General features: G+C 41.6%; 1 protein-coding gene and 1 long non-coding RNA gene across 4 annotated transcripts in view; one reads left to right on the top strand and one right to left on the bottom strand.

Moving 5' to 3' along the window:
- The window catches only part of LOC117944028, a 17,129-nt gene extending 1,800 nt beyond the window's left edge, over nt 1-15,329 (bottom strand). Inside the window, exons 1-2 of the long non-coding RNA XR_004656481.1 lie at nt 15,319-15,329; nt 9,937-9,942 (exon numbers count right to left, since the gene is read on the bottom strand). This is a non-coding gene — a long non-coding RNA (uncharacterized LOC117944028). The remainder of the gene's footprint in view (nt 1-9,936; nt 9,943-15,318) is intronic.
- Nucleotides 1-18,375, top strand: part of grip2b (glutamate receptor interacting protein 2b) — a 285,228-nt gene that overhangs the window by 54,894 nt on the left and 211,959 nt on the right. The gene's annotated exons all lie outside the window — the stretch shown is intronic.

The following is an 18,375-nucleotide window of genomic DNA, read 5'->3' as shown; positions in this document are numbered from 1 at the left end:
ACTGTTACGGTTAAAGTTCAGGGTGCGTTTGATATGATTGTGACATAGAAAACGAGGCTGTGTAGGGTCTAAATGGGCCTTCACAAAGTCTCCATTGGCTTAGGGGTAGTGCATTTAGGCTGCGGAGGGGACTGCGTCAAGCGGGAAACACAAGCGGGACTTTGGCGAGACAGACTCACCTTTTGGAAGAACTCCACCCGACACGTGGCAGCAGGGGCCAATCATGTAATGAGCAGTCTGGCTTGTCAGTACGTTTTGAGGCGGTGTGAACATCCCGTACATGAACAGCCTGTTCTCAAAAAGCTAAGAAAAGTTAAGCACTGTAATTCATACGTATTCAACTTTTTTTGGAGTGTTAAATCGCAGGACTTTCATGTCAGGGAGCTGAGTTTGCATCCCAGGGAAATGTGTGTTAATTGGGAGTTTTGGGGATTTTGACCAAAATCTTTTTCCTAAACTTAACCACTCGTTTTTGTCCCTAAGCCTAACTTTTTCTCGCTCACATTATGTTGGTTAAACTTAACTGTAATGTTACCCAAGCTTGTGGTGCTCTGTGTCCGGCTCAGAGTTGACTATTCTGGGGTTAACTGAACCCACAGCCATCGCCGATACAACGGCGCGCTCCATGTGGAGGAACACGTGGAGCATTATGTGGATCACCATACGGATCCCCACGTGGAGCACCATGCTAAGCACCATGCTTAGCACCATGTGCATCACCCTGCTTAGCACCATGTGGATTACCATGCTCAGCCCCATGTGGATCACCATGCTTTGCACCATGCTTTGCACCATGCTTTGCACCATGCAGATCACCATGTGGATCACCCTGCTAAGCACCATGTGGCTCACCATGCTTAGCATCATTCTTATCATCATGCTTATCACCATGTGGATCACCATGTGGATCACCATGCTTAGCATCATGCTTATCATCATGCTTATCACCATGTGGATCACCATGTGGATCACCAAGCTGAGCATCATGTTAGGGTTAGCTCCGTAGGGGCTTAGTAGCATCTGTTGCTCGATGTCCTGGGGTTGCCTTCAAGTGCGGTCTGAAATGACAAGATTTCTACATGATCTATTGCATAACAGCAATTTTGAAATATAAAGTCTACTTGTGTTACATTGGGGGGTGGGGGTGGGGGGGGGGTTAAAGAACACAACAGGATGTCACACAAATGGACAATTTCAGACACTTCTACAGGGTAGCCTACTTTGGTCTAAATAGGCCCATAGAGTTTTGACCGTTTTTGGTGTTGTGTAGTGCAAAGGGAAATTTACATTTGCCGTGATTTCATGTGTCCTTCTATAATATGCATGTTGATTATTCATATAATTAGTCTCAACCATGGGAATGAGCCATGGGTTTCCTATTACTGGTTCCTTGTAATAATAGTAATGCAGAAGAAGGACTAATACTACTTTGGATGTGTACATAGGCATATAGGCCTATACACACATCCATATATACTGATAACAAAGATATAAGATGTGCTTTAACTGGAACGTGAGTGTCATCTTGCTCGGAGGTTGCGACGTTCAAAGTTTACTTTGAAGTTGAAACTAATCAGGAATCCATTAACATCACTCGTTCTACTGATCGCTGATTAATTCCAGGAGTTTAAATTAGATCTGATTAATCCGTCTGCCTGATTTATTAGACAAACCAAATTAGTTGTTGTTCGTCCTAGAGGGGGACAACGTGACATTTACAAATTATAAATAAGGAAGCTTAAATGAATCAACTCAACTAATATTAACTGTAACAGTGAAATAATCGTAAATATTAAACATGTTACGATTGGTATTTCATTATTACTATGCTCTTATGTTATTACTGTGTCTGTTACTAATAGCACTGAGCAGTCATTGCTACTGGTGCTCATACTGTGCTCCTTTAGTTATAATCTAATCATAGTTGATACATGTGAACATGATGCCCCGAACGCCTTAGAAAATATCATTTACCATTATATATATATATAAAAACACCAAAGGCTGCATTGTTGCCTCTATTAAGGCCAACTTGTCGTTGAGTCAGCAACAAACCGAGCTGATACTAAAGCGAAGGCTACCACAGAATTGGAGCAACAGGAAATAAAGAAAAAGATACATTTTGACTTCTCAGTTGCTTTCTTTTGCAGACTCGATGGTGTTTTATTCTCCTAGTGTGTCCTTCCAGGCGCTACGGCCGCTGCGTTCAAGGCCCCTAACACAAGACAGCGTTGCAACCGTACAACCAATAACCATAACCATGACCATAACCATAACCAGTGCCTAATTCTAGTGCCTTCCAGGCAGCACTTGTCCTGGAAGGGCACGCTGGGGAAAAAAAACCTGATAAACCGTTTGCACTCATCATACTCCTGTGTCTCAGTAGCTATGTTTCCATCCACATGTTTTTATCTAAATTAAGTGATATAAAATAAAAAATGCCTTATGGAAACAGTAAAATTTGATGGAATTTCATGAATATCATCTCAACGGAAATATGTTTGGTCTCATCAGATTTTATCTTGATCAATATACGGCTTATGCGACAAACACAGATGGAAACATTATTTGCCGAATAAATAAAGAATTCTGATTAAGTTTTAGGTCATTTAATGGTTGCAACCCCTTCAAAACGCAGAAGAAGAAGTTGTAGTCAATTTCTCCCTGTATGTTCTCTCTGTCTGCACACATGGGGGGGCAACAAAGACAGATGGAAGTGGACGTACGAGGAGACGAGAGACTTTCTGAATTTAATTCATCAGGAACTCGGAAAAGGAAATGGCCGACAAAGGTTAGGACAAGCCGCGGGACGTCCTGCGGAGTCGATGGAAGACGCTCAGACAGAGAGACATGTCTCAAAAAAGAGTCTCACAGCACTTTCACCAGCTTTATTCACATTTATATTTCTTTATTTATATGTTTTTACCAAACTTCAGATAATTCAACTGACAAGTGGATGGAAACTTAGCGAGTGTGCACAGGACAGCCTCACGCATTGTGAGGCTTGTAGTAGATTCAGGAGAAGACATGGAGGAAAGGTTGGATAAACAGGAAGAGCGGTTTATGAATACATGGGCAACAATGTTTCAAGGAACTCCTCTGGGGCTGAGAGAGAGCTGCCAGGTGGGAAGTAGGTCCAAAAAACAACAATTAGCCTTGTGCAGGAAGACTGGGCTCCTTGGACTGAAACGGGGAGAAAACCCCACAAAGTCAAAATCTGAGATAAATGAGAAAGATAATCTCACAGAATTCACTACCATAGCACAGTGGGTGAATGGCCGATCTGGCAAAGACTGGTTAGAAAGCCGGCGTTTGGGACCGGAGCGGTGATTGCTGGATCTGCTTCAGGTGTTTAGGGAGCCACAGGTGTCCTGCCGAGGTGGGAGAGAGAGACAGGAGCGACGCTGCCACTCAGCACAGGAAAGAGGGGAGAGGGAAATAGTCAGGAGAGGAAGCAAGCCAAACCATGACACACGTCCATTGAGGAAACGCCACCTAACCGACTTACAACGTGGATGAAGTTGCTATTAGGACTCCAGAACTAAATCTCTGTGTCCAGTTAGGACTCTCACAAACCACTGTGAAAGTGAAAGACATGCATAGATGGAGGACTCATACTCTAGATCAGAGGCGCCGTCAAATGACCAAAGGGAAGGCAACAACAGTTTCCATTCAGCCACGGTGGCTCTCAGTGTATATAATAAGTACTTTTCTCTTGTTTCGTCTTCTGTTTTTTCAAAACCAATTGGCCTTCTGTTCTTATTGCATAGCTGATTATGATGTTACATGCTACATATACTGTACATTTGGCTTGCATCCAAACAGGGAAACAGCTTTTCCATACACAAATAGCACAGCTCGGAATATAAAAGCATGAGCAGCGACACACACCTTCTGACTTTAAGCTCTATTTGTGCTTGCGTGCGGACTAATTTGAATGTTTGAGTGCATGCGGGTGTGTTCCTTGAAGCGGAGCAAATACCGCTCAGCTTGTAATTCTCTTTTAATAACAGTAATCTTGCCACCGCTCTGCTCCGCATCAATAGTCATTGCGCTATTATTCTGGAAAAGCTCAGGGAGGTAAGGACAGAATGACAGGAAGGAGAGGTGGAGAGAAGACGACAGAAGGTGGCTGTTTGCAGACACGTGAGCCTTCCTTTCTGCTGATTCGATATCTTCTCGTTTTATCTTCTTCCTTATCAATACGGCAATGAGCCCCTTTTATTGATTACCAATTTCACTTCCCCTACCTCACCCACGAAGTCTAACTCTCCCTGTCTTTTCACTCTGGGACACAATCTCCCCGTCGATCTTTCTCTTACACACACACACACAAAGAAAAACACACAATATGTCTGATACTCAAGGTGATTATTGTTCAGAGCAGTGCTGTGCAATATAGAGAAAAACGAGATATCCCAATATTCTTGACCAAATACCTCAGTGCCGATATTGCGATGATAATGTAGGATGGACTGCTGAATGGGTGCTATCACAACATATCTACACAATAAAAATTAACTAAATAATCATCATTAATTTGGATATGCTAATTAAATGGGTAAAGGAAAATAATAGAACAATCAGAACTGTCTGGTAAGTTGAGAAAGTTGCATTACTTTACTGGAATGCAGCCCTTAAAGATGGTATCTAGTCTTGTATCAAGATAACCATATAATATCGATTCATAGCCCAGCATTGATTCGGAGTGTGGTGATTAATATTCTCTGGAGACAGAGATCAATGATTTTTCTTAATATTATTCTGTAGAAATAACACATTCTGTTAAAATAATGAGGTCAAATTGCAGACTCTGAACAACCTGCTAAAATTGAAAGGTAGTTAAGTATAACTGTCTCCTATTAATTACCCTCCTGCCTATTTTCCCAAGGATGAATTTAGGAAAATTAGATTCTTGCTGCTAAATGAGTGTAACCCCAGACGGTCGTGATGGATCAAGTGTGAGAACATGGCCCAGTGGAGGAGGACAGGGTTGGACCATGCTAAGATCTTTGGACATCAAAAGAGAGGCAATTCTTTTTAAGATATAATTTCCCCTTTCCTCCATTGACATTGTAATTGAAAGCGAAGCCCACGACCACTCGCGCTCTTCTGACAATTAACTCGGTATCAAAGAGTCAGCAAAGACTCTTCCTCCATCTCTGTCGACGGACGTTTTCTTCTTGCTGATGTGAGCACTCTGATCTGAGTGAGGGAGCGAGAACTGATGGATCGTCTGTAATAGTGTGTGTTTGGGTCGCTCCGTGAGTGTCAATCTATTACTTGGCGTGTGTGTGTGTGTATTTATGTCACAGTCTATAATTGCTAGTAAGTATTGATGTGCACTCATGTGAAAGTGAACTCTCTCTCTCAAACTGTGTGTGTGTGTGTGTGTGTGTGTGTGTGTGTGTGTGTGTGTGTGATTGCCAAGCAGCTGAGGGAGATGGCAGCCTGTCTGTCTCTGTTAGCATCTTTAGATTGCCAAGACTGCCCTGGCTTAGAACACACACACACACACACACACACACACACACATTCTCTCACTCTAGTACCCATATACACACACACAGGCAGATATTCACTTTCACGTGAGTGCACATACTTACTAGCAATTACAGACTGTGACATTTAAATGCACGCACACACACGACGGCTGTGGCTCAGGAGGTGGAGCCGTTATCTACCAATCTGAAGGTCAGTGGTCTAAAGTCTAACGGCCGAAGTGTCTTTGGGCAGGATACTGAACCCCGATGCCCCCAATGCCTCAGAATCAGGTTTAGTGCCAGAGTAAGGTACTCTTCCAAGGAACTTGCCTTGCATGAAGTAACCTATCAAACATTATGAAATAAGTACAGAAACAGAAAAAATGTGACGATGTTTATCTGCTCCTCTGACCTTGTATTGCAGCCTCGTGTGTGTGTGTGTGTGTGTGTGTGTGTGTGATGAATGGGACCTTTGAGTGGACGTTACGATTAGAAAAGCGCTACACAAATGCAGTCCAGTCACACACACACGTGGGTTGCATCAGCATACGCACACTCAAATACATATTTACGCATTTACACGCTCTTCCTGAAGATAAATATTGTTTTATCATAATTTGGTCTTATAATTGTAACTTACAATTATTAATTAATACTTGTAATTACCTGCTCTTTTATGAAAAGCGCATTGAGATACCTGTTGGGAAAATCTAATTGAAAAATTGAAGTAATTTTGGCCCCTGATTATGGCATATGCATCATAGAACCATTTGACTTGCCTTTGCTGAGTGTTTGAAATCATTTAGTATTGCGAACCATTTCTGAATTGGAAGTGGAAGTTCATTTTTTGGAACTTCTGATCTGTTTGTTACGAAATATGCCTTTTAATTTGAATTATTGATCCCCAAAAACAAGGTCCAGATCTGCTACCATGTCCTCCATCTCGGCTGGTTGCACATTGGTCCGTGCAGGTGTGTAATGTTTAAGGTGTGCTTGTTGAAGTCCCAAACAATAACTGAAACCCCTTCCTCAAGTCTGACGAGCACGCTGCTCCAGGTGTGCACAGACGAGACAGCAGAAGGGACATTTTGTATTATTTGTCCTCATTCTCATGTGTCTCACTTCTCAGGTGTCCAAACAAGGGCCGAATCAGGAATGCCTTTGAAGAGACACGGTCCAAAAGCATGGACCGTTATCCCCCTTTCAGCAAGTCCTCCAACCCATACAACCAACAAGCTCCTTTGTTTTTCACCCCATAATACGACCCACAGGATTGTATTTCGTAAATTAGCCCCCCCCCCCCCCCCCCCCCCCCCCCCCCCCCCCCCCCCCCAACAACCCCTCCTAAACGTAACAGTCACATTTTGAAATGTGGTTTAAAAGAATAGAAAGCCTTTATTGTCATTATACACAAGTGCAATATCTATGCAACGTGATTGAAGCAAAACCTTTACAGTGTCAACACAAAATATTAAATATAAAATGTATAGTAGTGCAGAACAAGAAAAACACTGTTTTTTCAGTTCTTCAGAGCATATATACAGTGTGTGTGTATATATATATATATATATATATATATATATATAAAATACTTAGAAAGATAAAGGGTTTGTATCCACATTATGCAGACAATATAGTTATTGGTGTATCAAAAGTCCTGAGTATTAAATATTGCACTGTAATGAGGTCAAGTATAAGCATTTGTTCATTTTAATTCATCTAACTCATAATTTATATAACTAATAACTTGACTTTTCCACAGTGTTTTTATTGTTTCTGTGCTGCATTCTTTTGGAAGTTTGCACGTCATTTTGTACTACAGTGTACTGGGGTGTGACAATAAAGAAATCTTGAAGTGATTAAATATTTAATATTACACTGTAATGCAATTGCAAAGAATTCCAGTGTCTTTATGGGTATTATAAATTGCACAGCCGGTTGGGAAGAAGAGAGAAATCTCCTCTTTTCTTTGGCTTTTAACACCATGTAGTTGATCTTGTGTGTATACCTTTACCATGTGCTAGCTGTGCATTTTATTGTATTTATTTCATTGCATCTTATAATTTTTATTGTGCTTTTTATTCGGTTTTATGTTTTGTGCAGCTCTTTGGAAACCTTGTGTTTGTTAAAGTGGATTGGATAGAAAAAGGGATTCTGTGGGAACGCTATTAGACGTTCAATTTCACCACCATATACCGTTATTATTATCTGAAAACAACACTTGGTTCTATATCGATCATGCTGACGCCGAAGAGACACTGTCCATCTTTTTCTTCTCCGTACCACATACTGCAGATCTAAAGATCTTGGGAGGAGAACCTTTAAATTTAAATCCCCTCCTGGTTGGAATGGTTCACCTCGGTCTATTGGAGGAGCTCCTCTTTTCACCCGTTTAAGATGTCTCTTCTTAATTATTTGCATACAAGCTGCAAATTCTTTCCTCATACTTGATACTTATACGTGATTTTTTATTTTCTTTTTTTTTTATAAATTAACTGTCTATATTAATAACCTTAACTGTTTATTGTGTAATGGATGCAATGCGGAGGATATTGGTGGTTTTGGTGTGATGGACAGCTTTCGTCGTGTGTGTATGTGTTTTTTTTTTTTTTTTTTTAAATAATCTTAAGGTTGTTTTGTTAATTATCTTGCCTAATTATGACTGTACTGTATTTTCTTGCCTTTAAGGACCCCCTCAAACGAGATGCTAAATCTCAAGAGGTTGTTCCTGATTAACGAATTTCGATCTCACGTGTATCATTGCTTTAAAGTTCTTCCTAATTGGTATTCCCGTTGAATATGTTTTCAACCTGGCATTCAGGTTCAGTGCCAGCTCCAGAGGCTGTAATCATGCGGTTTGGAATAGTTTTAAAAACAGGGATTTGCTTCAGTAAAGCCTGGCTCTGACCACTGACTGCAGCATTGGGAATGAAGCAGCTGAAAACACAGTCCACCGTGCCCTGAACTGGATCCCAGTCGGCCCTCACTGACCTGGATCCCAGTCGGCCCTCACTGACCTGGATCCCAGTCAGCACTCACTGACCTGGAATCTAAGTGGAACATGAGCTTATTTCAATCACGATGTAGTAAAAACCAACATCTCAAAAGTCCATTATGTGCCCTGTTGTGTGTATATTATGTGCCCTGTTGTGTGTATATTATGTGCCCTGTTGTGTGTATTATGTGTTTTACCCAGTCCTGTGTGCTTGTGTATCTCTGAGCGGGATTATCAGACAGAGAACTGGATTGGTTAAATCTTTCTTGAAAGTGTGATGGGAAGTCAGTGATGAACGTTTCACATTGACTGACTGAATGGTGGACCTGACAGTGGGTGTAAATTCTCACAAAATAGGCATTTATGCTGTGGCCACAGAACAAACTGGACTTGTTTCTGATTGGCTGGCAAGTACCCCTTAAAATCGTATTATATCAGATAGCCTTGACTGTCATCGTACATGCTAACATTCTCTTTAGCATGTACGCTAACACTCTTCTGTTCAGTGAAAGACATTTTCAACAATGCAAATTAACAAGACATTATATTACATACAATCAGAGCGTAAGATTTTAAAATAAGAATTGCAAAAAAGAGCGGGATAAAATAACTTAAAGATAAGTAGTAGATAAGGAATTAAGAGTTCTGATGTTTGTCCAGCTCTGATATATATATATATATATATATATATATATATATATATTTTTTTTTTTAAATGTGTCAGTGTTCCATAGAGGTAATTACTTTGGCTTTTATTATCTAATACTGACAGTTGCGCATTCAACTACAAACAGGCAGTGTCCAATTTAAATAATTACTGAATCAGCTGTAAATTACAAGGAAATTGTACAAACGTGTGAGTGTGTGAGATGAGGATTTTGTGTAGCGGTGTGTGTCTTTCTTTGTCCGGGCTGGTGCTGGTTGGAGGGTGAAATATTATGGTGTGTGTGTGTGTGTGTGTGTGTGTGTGCGCGCTTTGACTTGCAACCAAATCTGAGTTCAGCACCCTGGTACTGCGGTACTCACATCTGCCAAGTCCCAGCTTTCTATGCTCGTGTGTGTGTGGGTTTGTGTGTGACTGTGCATGAGAAAGAGAGTAAGCGATATGAGCCAAATTTACCAGGAGAGGGAAAGACAAAGTAGCGTGGAGTAAGCGAAAGAGGGTACACTGTAAAAAAACTGAGTGAAAAGAAAGATGAGGATCGGCTGTGCTAGCATTTGTGTGTGTGTGTGTGTGTGTGAGAGAGAGAGAGAGAGAGATGCTGGGGGTAGAAAGAAGTTTTGGAGGGAGAGGAGACAGTGTATCAATGAGACAAAGCAAGAGAGGAGAGATAGAGAATAGTGTGTGTGTGTGTGTGTGTGTGTGTGTGTCCTCTGCAGTAGAGGGGTAACCTCCTGTGCTATCCTGCATGGGTTTCAGTCAACCAGGGCTTATCACACACACACACGCGCACACACACACACCTTGGCAGAAAACATTGCTGCAGTATCGGGCCGCAGTATCCGGGCAAGTGTATGTTATGAGACACACACAGAAAAACACACACTTTGTCTGATACTGTCTCTTTTGGTTTGGCATGTATACACCCACATATCTGAGTATTCAGCAGTAAAGAGAACTGGGCCTTCGGGATTAGTTGTGGTATTATCTCAACAAATGTCTGGGAAATGGAAACAGAAGATCCCCCTTTCCCCCAGTGTACGGAGCCAGTTAAAACGTGAGGAAAGGTGTGATGGAGAGGAAAAAACCAGTGCAGTGACTCACTGCTTACTCCTTATTTCCGTCGGTTTGCAGAACGTCTGCGGATCCGCACCGGAGTGGCAGCCGAGTCAGTAGGTTTCCATTAAAACATCTGGTTCATTTTCAAAATAAAATAGAGCGTGCTCACGGCTGATCATTGCTCCCTGCCCTACTCCTTCTGGATGCATACACACTGTTGTTGGTTTTGTGGTTCTATCCTACGTGAATTCGCGAGATCCCGTGGGTCCTCGAAACTTCAGTTTACAGTCACGGCATCAGCCGTTCGCAACAAATCGGGACCTGGTGGGGGGGTTGACGGACGGCAGAGCACGGAGCACGGAGCCGATCCGCAGAGCACGGAGACGTTCTAGAATCGGTGGAAAGTGTGTGCCATGGCGATTATGTTGCATCGATTATGTTGACCCTGGTCCTTTCTGTGTGATGTCTGCAGTTTCAGGGTGCCACGTTGTGATCCTACGTGTCAGTGAGACAGGTACAATCCCGACCTCCCCTGGGGTTTTCTCTAGTGTTTTTTTAGGGGAGGTTTTACTGACTGCACTTGTAAAGCGTAAACATTATTTTCAGTTTATTATGATTCTGTAGCGAAACGCTGCATTGCGATTGGGCCACAGACACACGCGGGATTGCAAGTTAGGACCATTGTTTACACGCGAACGGAGAATTTGCCCATGAAAACGATTCCTTCTAAAAACACCGGCCAGAGTGAAGATTTCGGATATCTTGGTTTGCACGTAACCTGAGACCGATGGAGGTTTAGTCAGCCAAGGAAGAGCTTTATACATGGGATTAGGACAATGCTATTAATATTAATCAACATTTCTGTTAATGCGCCAGTGTTAGCCAGTTGGCTAATTTTCATCTGTAGTCCTAGTTACCTAGCATATGGTAAGTGAGGACGAGAGGAAGTGATTCGTTGCTATTTTCAGGACTCTGATTGGCTAATTTGGGCTTGAGCATCTCGTTACAACATAAAGTGTGAAATGTCTGCTATAATAATGATCTTTTTTTAAGATGCCAGACCTTGAAAAAATGCTCTTGACGGCACATGTACACAAGTATGTGTACCAAACACTTTTCTAAAAACTGACAGCTGTGCACAACGTTATTTTTTGAAAAACTGAGAAGTTGAAATGTCCGTTTAGGAAAATAGCGCCCACGTGTAAAGGTAGCCTAAATCCATCTAAAACGGGCATTGGTTTTGGTCGCCTGGTGTGTGTCTGGCTGCATAATATACTGTACCTCAATCATCAGGGACCAATCATTTCATTTAGGGCGCTGACACAATGTCAGCGAGCGCTTTTACTTGTAATGAGTTCAGGAATATTTACTTAAAGTAAATAGTATTGCTAAGTTTGATCCTGCTGTGTAGATAATCTGCAGTGGTTTTGATCATTGAAAGCAAAATTATATAAGACATACTGTCTCTAAGGTCAAATGATTTATGACCGGACTAGTCCTGGACATGGACTTGGGCTTGTCTTAGACTCGAGAGAGGTGGACTTGACTACAGCCATGTTTAGGTTTAAGATTGCAAATGTTTCTTTGTCTCACTTTTTCTCACCTAAGGGTTCAGTTCCATCTGTTCCACATGGCTGAAAGAAGAGAGCAAGGCACTACCACTGCCAGAGTTCGGAGTTTTACCCCCCAGTGGCCCGTACAATCCTCAAGGAGCTGTAAGACTCTTTGGACAAAAGCCTTCAATAATTGGCACATTATCTTGTGTCGGGGTAGTGAAGGCAAGCGAACATGACGAATGTATCCCTGGGAAAGAAGTCTTTGATCACTGCACCGAGGCACAGAGTGAGAGAAAGGAGGAAAAGGAAGACAAAAAAACTGAGGTTAGTCTTATTGAAATGCAAACCACCAAACAGACCGTAACCTCAGTAAGGCTGCAGAATGTACAGCGTGATAAGACAGTGAACGGATAGAGGGGGGAAATAAACTTAAAAAAGGGAACAACTTTTCCCTTTGGAGCTTTTCCTTCATCCCAGAGGAGGAAATCAAAGAACGGCGGTAACATCATTGAAATCCAGTTTAAAACAATTCAGAATCAATGCAAAAATGGACAAATTTAAAAAATGGGAGAGAGATGGATAAGAAAAGAACACATTCACGACATTAAAATGCAAAACCACCAAACTTGCAGTATGGTTAGTAGCGAGAAAAACAAATGATGAAACTGAAGGAAGAGAAATGGAGTAAAGACAGAATGGGTCAGAGGCAGAGAGACAAATAGGACCATGTTCTCCCTGGCCAGTAATCCTTTCAACTCTGAAACCACGAGTTAAGGAGAAAAGGAAGCCAGGAGCTCAACTAGCTCATTGAAATGCAAAACCGATAAAACATAACCTTGCTAATGAAACTGAACTCAACACTGGACTTATTCTGTTCTGTTTATAGCTTGAGCTGACCCTTTTTTTCAGTTTACGGTCCTCAATAATGTCCCCGTTGTGGTGTCTTTCACATCCTTTGAGACGGTGTTCTTTTGGTTTGTTCCATTAAAATGATCACGTTTGGTAATCATCACGCAGGAGTCATATATTTTCATTAAAACTGTGATTTAACATAACACAATCTGGCAAAAGACTCGTGAAACAGGACTGTATTTTTTTCTAGTTCTGTCAGTTATTAAGGGCAGTCATGCAAAACCCATTTTAACGGCATCCATGTTTTTTTTAGTGAGATTAGCGATCTTTTCGGGCTAGCAAACTTTCTCGTTTTTTCACATGCTGTTGCAACAACTAGTAACGTTAGAAAAACTACAACTCACAGCGGATCGTCACCACGCTTCACCACGCTTTTGGCGGTCGCCAAGTTAACATGGACTCTCGTTAAACCAGAACACCGGTCTAACGAGAGTCCACGTTAACTGGCGACCGCCAAAAGCGTCCGTTGTTGCTGTGGTGACGCCAGCTGTTGAACACGGGAAGAGAACACGTAGCTGTCCACGTGAATGCCTTTTTGTAACATCAACCCTCAAGATATGAACAGTCAAGATATGAACATTATTTTTTTTAGGGCAAACTGGGTTATTAGAATATTTGGGTTGCAGTGAGGTCACTTGCATGTTAAAAATGGTTGCTGGGCCTTAAAGATAAATAAATAAATAAAACGGAACACAAATCTTCCAGATATGTATTGATATCACAGACAGATAAGTAATGAATAAGCCATTTTCTTTTCTAAAACACTTCTCATATGTCTTGGGAGTCACACTGTGAAGAAATAATCATAACTTATACAGTTGACAAAATACATACATTTTTTTCAAAAAAAGTCAAGACGCTTTTGCTCTCATGACATTTACTTATGCCAATAATAACATAATAATGTCATATTTAATGATATTACACCCAGAGCAATGCTATACATCCATACGGCCTTCCATACAGCCCATTGGCCTTTTTGTCCCCTCTGGCTTTCTATACAAGAGGGGTGACCTTATCTCCCATATATGGGCATACTGGGGCCGTTATTTCCCTAAACAACGGAGAGGAGAGACGGAGCCACGAGCTAGCCGCAGAAATGAGCCAAAACGCGATGAATTATGGACATAAAGTGGATAAATCTTGGATGTAACAGTGTGGCTTTAAAGCCCAACGACCCTGAAAGGTGCTGGAAGTTCCAGGTTCATTAGAAAATCCCCTGTAGAGGCTAGAAAGACCCGGAAAAGACCGCCGTAACCGCTAACTCGTCAGGTTTTAGAGGCAACCTTTGGTGAATCTAAAGCTCTTATGGTTAAAAAAGCATTAAACTATGAATCAGAGGTGCTGTTTTTACTCGTGGGCGAGTGCCTCGGTCTAAGAAGTAAAACATAACGACGCGTATGTTACCTCTCGGAGTTGTCTTTGGAGTCTAGTCTGAGGATAGTTGCGTTTGGAATGTGGTTTGCTGTGAAATCCAGTAACGCAGTGATGCTCTTCCTGTTTATGTTTATAATACATTTGATTGAATACACCTATTTGTCACCTATTTTTTTCTGGTTTTTCAGCTGTACCTCAGCCTTCTAAACTCGTGGCTGGTTGGTTTGTGGACAGAAACCATAGCAACGCACAGAGCTGAACGTCAGCCGTAAACTGCTGATTAAGATGCATATCCCAAATGAGCTGTATACACGCCTAAAGAATGCTCCTTAAACCCAAACAACACTCCCACATGTCTAAGTTGGAAAATTCTAATTAAAAAAAAAAGCATTATTTTGAATATTTGAAGGAAATGCTTTTAACATGAACCGTATCAATGTTGTCATATTCCGAATGATAGTGGAATATTGGTGTGCAACATACTCAGGGAGCTGCCAGTCACACATGGTATTAATACACAGATGTACACAGACATACGATAATATGGAGCTGGCTAATGTCCATTGAGTCCAGGGTTGAAGTGTGTGTGTGTGTGTGTGTGTGTGTGTGTGGAAGGGGCTTTAGTGATACAGCAAAGCAAGCTAGTTCAGTTGTTGGTTGCTTTGTAACCTTTTAACAGACCATTGCTGTCATTTTTATAAGCAAAACCCTACTAAAGTATTATTGTAATCCGTCACCCTTTGTTAGTATCGAATGAAAGTGTTACCTTTTGTATGAATGGATGAGCAGTCTGATGTAGACGTACAGATTGTTCCATTAATTATGGATCCACTATACGCTCTGTCACCTCCATGAATGCCCGTGTTTGGAAGACCGAAGGTGTTAAAGTTTGTGTTAGATCTCATCGGGCGATCTGCACGTTGATGTAAAGTCAGTGAATAATTAACGGCAGATGTTAGAATCGGTCCCAGTTGGGTTTCACTGGGGTTTGCACGCCTTCACCGAGTTCCAGAAGCAAGTGGGAAAGGAAGTGGTGTAAGTTCCCTACTTCCATCTGTGATATGGGTAAAAAACAGATGGCACATGAATCCAAGATTTAGGGTTTTCTGGGATAATGAGCGTTAAGTGAGTGCATGAACCCTTACAGAACTAAAAAATGAGATGAATGGAAGACGTTTAAAATCTCTACTAGTGGGAATTGTTCCAGCAAAATGCTCCGGTACCCTTGCCTGCTGTGTTTTAATGAACAGACACCCTTTCTATAATAGAAACTACGTTTTGATGGAACAGAGAAGCATGCATTTAATCTTCTGTGACGCGAAGTGCACATGGGTCGTCAAAATGCACTTTTCATTCGATGGCGAGTCAGTCAGACTGCAAGTTGGAATATGAATTATGATCTCAGCTCAAAGGAAGCAACATGGATGATTCAGAACTTAAACGTACAGAACAAGACGTGATACAATGAAAGACTAATGAAACACCAAGAGAGAAGAAAGAGAAGAGTTGGTGCTGAGACAGTCTAGAATTTGCCAGAGGAGGGTCTGGCTAGTCCACACAGCATTCCGGGATGGGAGAAATACTTGCTCTGGCATTTCTTTAAACTGATTCCAATCCGTCTTGGGTGGTACTAAGCGCCGAACGGAGCCACGGTGTAACCATAGTCCTCAGATTGGACAGATAGTCTAGCTAGCTGTCTGGATTTACCCTGCAGAGATCTAAGGACCAGGTAACCATAGTCCTCAGATTGGACAGATAGTCTAGCTAGTTGTCTGGATTTACCCTGCAGAGATCTAAGGACCAGGTAACCATAGTCCTCAGATTGGACAGATAGTCTAGCTAGCTGTCTGGATGTACCCTGCAGAGACCTGAGGACCAGGTAACCATAGTCCTCAGATTGGACAGATAGTCTAGCTAGCTGCCTGGATTCACCCTGCTGAGATCTGAGGACCAGTTCACCATAGTCCTTAGACTACTATGTTAATTATTATTTAATTATTAGTTATTGTTATCAGGCTTGTGGTGAGGCCCATTTGTTTTGTTTTGTCATAGTTCATGTCTGCATTAAACATTACACTTTGTGAAAATTGTGTCAGAGAATAGTCATATCCATTCTAAGCCAAAAAAGTCTTCCCTGAATCTAGCAGGCCTGGACTTAGATAATACAAAAACCCTGTGTATTCTTTAGAACTGAACTTTTAGCTTCAGCTCCTTGATTTGAACACAACACATGCAGCTTTGTCCGTCATTGAGTTTTTCTCCTCCATGGGAGTCCTTGGATTTTCCATTCATCCACCTTTTAATGCCCGTGTCATAAGATTTTGGCTAAACAATCATTTTCTTCCTCTGTTTTTCTTCAAATGATTCCAAAATGATGGCCATCCAACCCATGAAAGTGCTAACAATGTCTAACAGAACACTGTCTACATAGAACATAACAGAAACCTTTACTTACAGGACGATCGGATGTTATTTATTTGATTATTAAAGAGTTTTTCATAGAGTGTAAATGTAAATGGAGACATGACAGTCAGTCAGTTAGTCAGACTAAAAGCTTGTTGCAGCATCTGTTGCATTATTAAAGTGCTTTTTCGCAGCCTGTTACTATCACTGATACAGACAACCCGAGGCTACGTATTAGAGCAAAGGGAGAAATGGAAGGAGGGAGGGAGGGAGGGAGGAAGGTACACACCAGAAAAGGTACAAAGAAAGGTAAGGTTAAACTTAGCTCGAGGTTGTATGTTAATGCTGAGGGCTGATTGACACAATACACAGAAAAGACGGGTGGTGGAGGAGGAATAAGCAAGAACAGAAGGAGAGATTTGGGGAAGAAAGAGAAAGGGAGGAAGAAGAAACAATCATTTGTTAAGAGGAGAGAAGGAGCGAGAGGAAATAAGAGCAAGGGAGGGGGGAAATGTAAAGAGAAGATGAAGAATTAACACTGGAGGGATGAAGGGGGGGAGAAGAGGGGACTGAAGAGGAGATAAAGGGAATAGCCTCAGCATTTGTTTAGAGGGAGACAAGCAAGAAGAAAGGGAGGAAAGGAGGGAGAGATGGATGGTTTAGAGCTAAGAGGCAGATGCAAGAGAGGCGTGAACGGAGAGAAGGAAAAATGTTAGAAAGGAAGGCTGGAGGCGCTGCGACTGTGTGCTGTTCTTGTTCAACCTGGTCTCCGTCTGTCAGGGGCCCGGGGCCCCCCTGTCCATCACAGGGAGAGGACGGAGACACAGCTGGACGCAGATGTTGGTCTTCTCGTCTCGGGGGAAACGTTAAGGGCTCCGATTCACTGTGCTTCAGGCCCAGCTAGTGGGAATGCAAGACACACACACACACACACACACACACACACACACACACACAAGCGATGCGTCCACAGACTTGCAACTAATGATTATGTTCGGAATGGATTATTACTGAAATTATTTATTATGCTTATTTTGATTTTGCCCATCATTTCTTGCATTTATTTTTAGTTTTTTGTGTATGTAATAAAATTAATAATAATAATAATAATACATTGTTATTTCCCCACAGGGGATATGTAAACAGTTTAAATTATTGTTCTTATTATTAAAAATACCACTACTACTACTAATAACAATCATAATAATTTATGTATAAAGTTAAAAAAAAATATCTTTCACTCTTTATTTCCATGCCTTGCCCACATTTCTGTTTGAAATTCCTTAATCAGTGAGGTCGCTGATTGTACCTGCCAGCCCATTGGCTTGTTTGAATCCTGTTGACCAATCATAACAGAGTGGGCCAGCGGACCAATCAGAGGGGACTGGGCTTTTCTCTTTAAGCTCACCCGGAGTGTTTCAGGAAGAGGAGCTGCAGCAATGGGCAGTACGAGAAACATAATGCGTTTATGGAACATGGAAGCATGTTAACCTATAGTAAACATAAATAGATAACCATGTAGACCCAACGAGTGCAAATATGATGCCGAAAAGGAGCCTAATAGGGCTCTTTATAATTATTAGTCAACCAAAAAGCCCAATGTTCTCTATTCCTTTACTCTGATAGATTGGCTTTACAATTAATTGATTATCATTTTTCTTATATTAAATTATTTTATTTGTTATTGATTTATCAACTAATAATTCACGTCATGATTGAGGTTCACAGTTGTTCTTATTATTGACCATGGCCTCATGCAGCAGCGGTTAAGAAAACAAGGTCCTTTTTAGTAGCATGATCTTTCTCAGCAGCTGGAGTAACCTGAGGTGCCAGATGTTTTGTTACACCCCCCCCCCCACACTTAAAAAACTCGTTGGAAACTGCTGGGAAAAGGCTTCCAAACATTACATAGCGGCTGATTGGATGAAG

This window comes from Etheostoma cragini, chromosome 4, assembly GCF_013103735.1.
Source record: "Etheostoma cragini isolate CJK2018 chromosome 4, CSU_Ecrag_1.0, whole genome shotgun sequence".
Classification (NCBI taxonomy): Eukaryota; Metazoa; Chordata; class Actinopteri; order Perciformes; family Percidae; genus Etheostoma; species Etheostoma cragini.
Note: the sequence above shows the minus strand (reverse complement) of the source record. Positions and strands in the feature narration are given on the sequence as shown.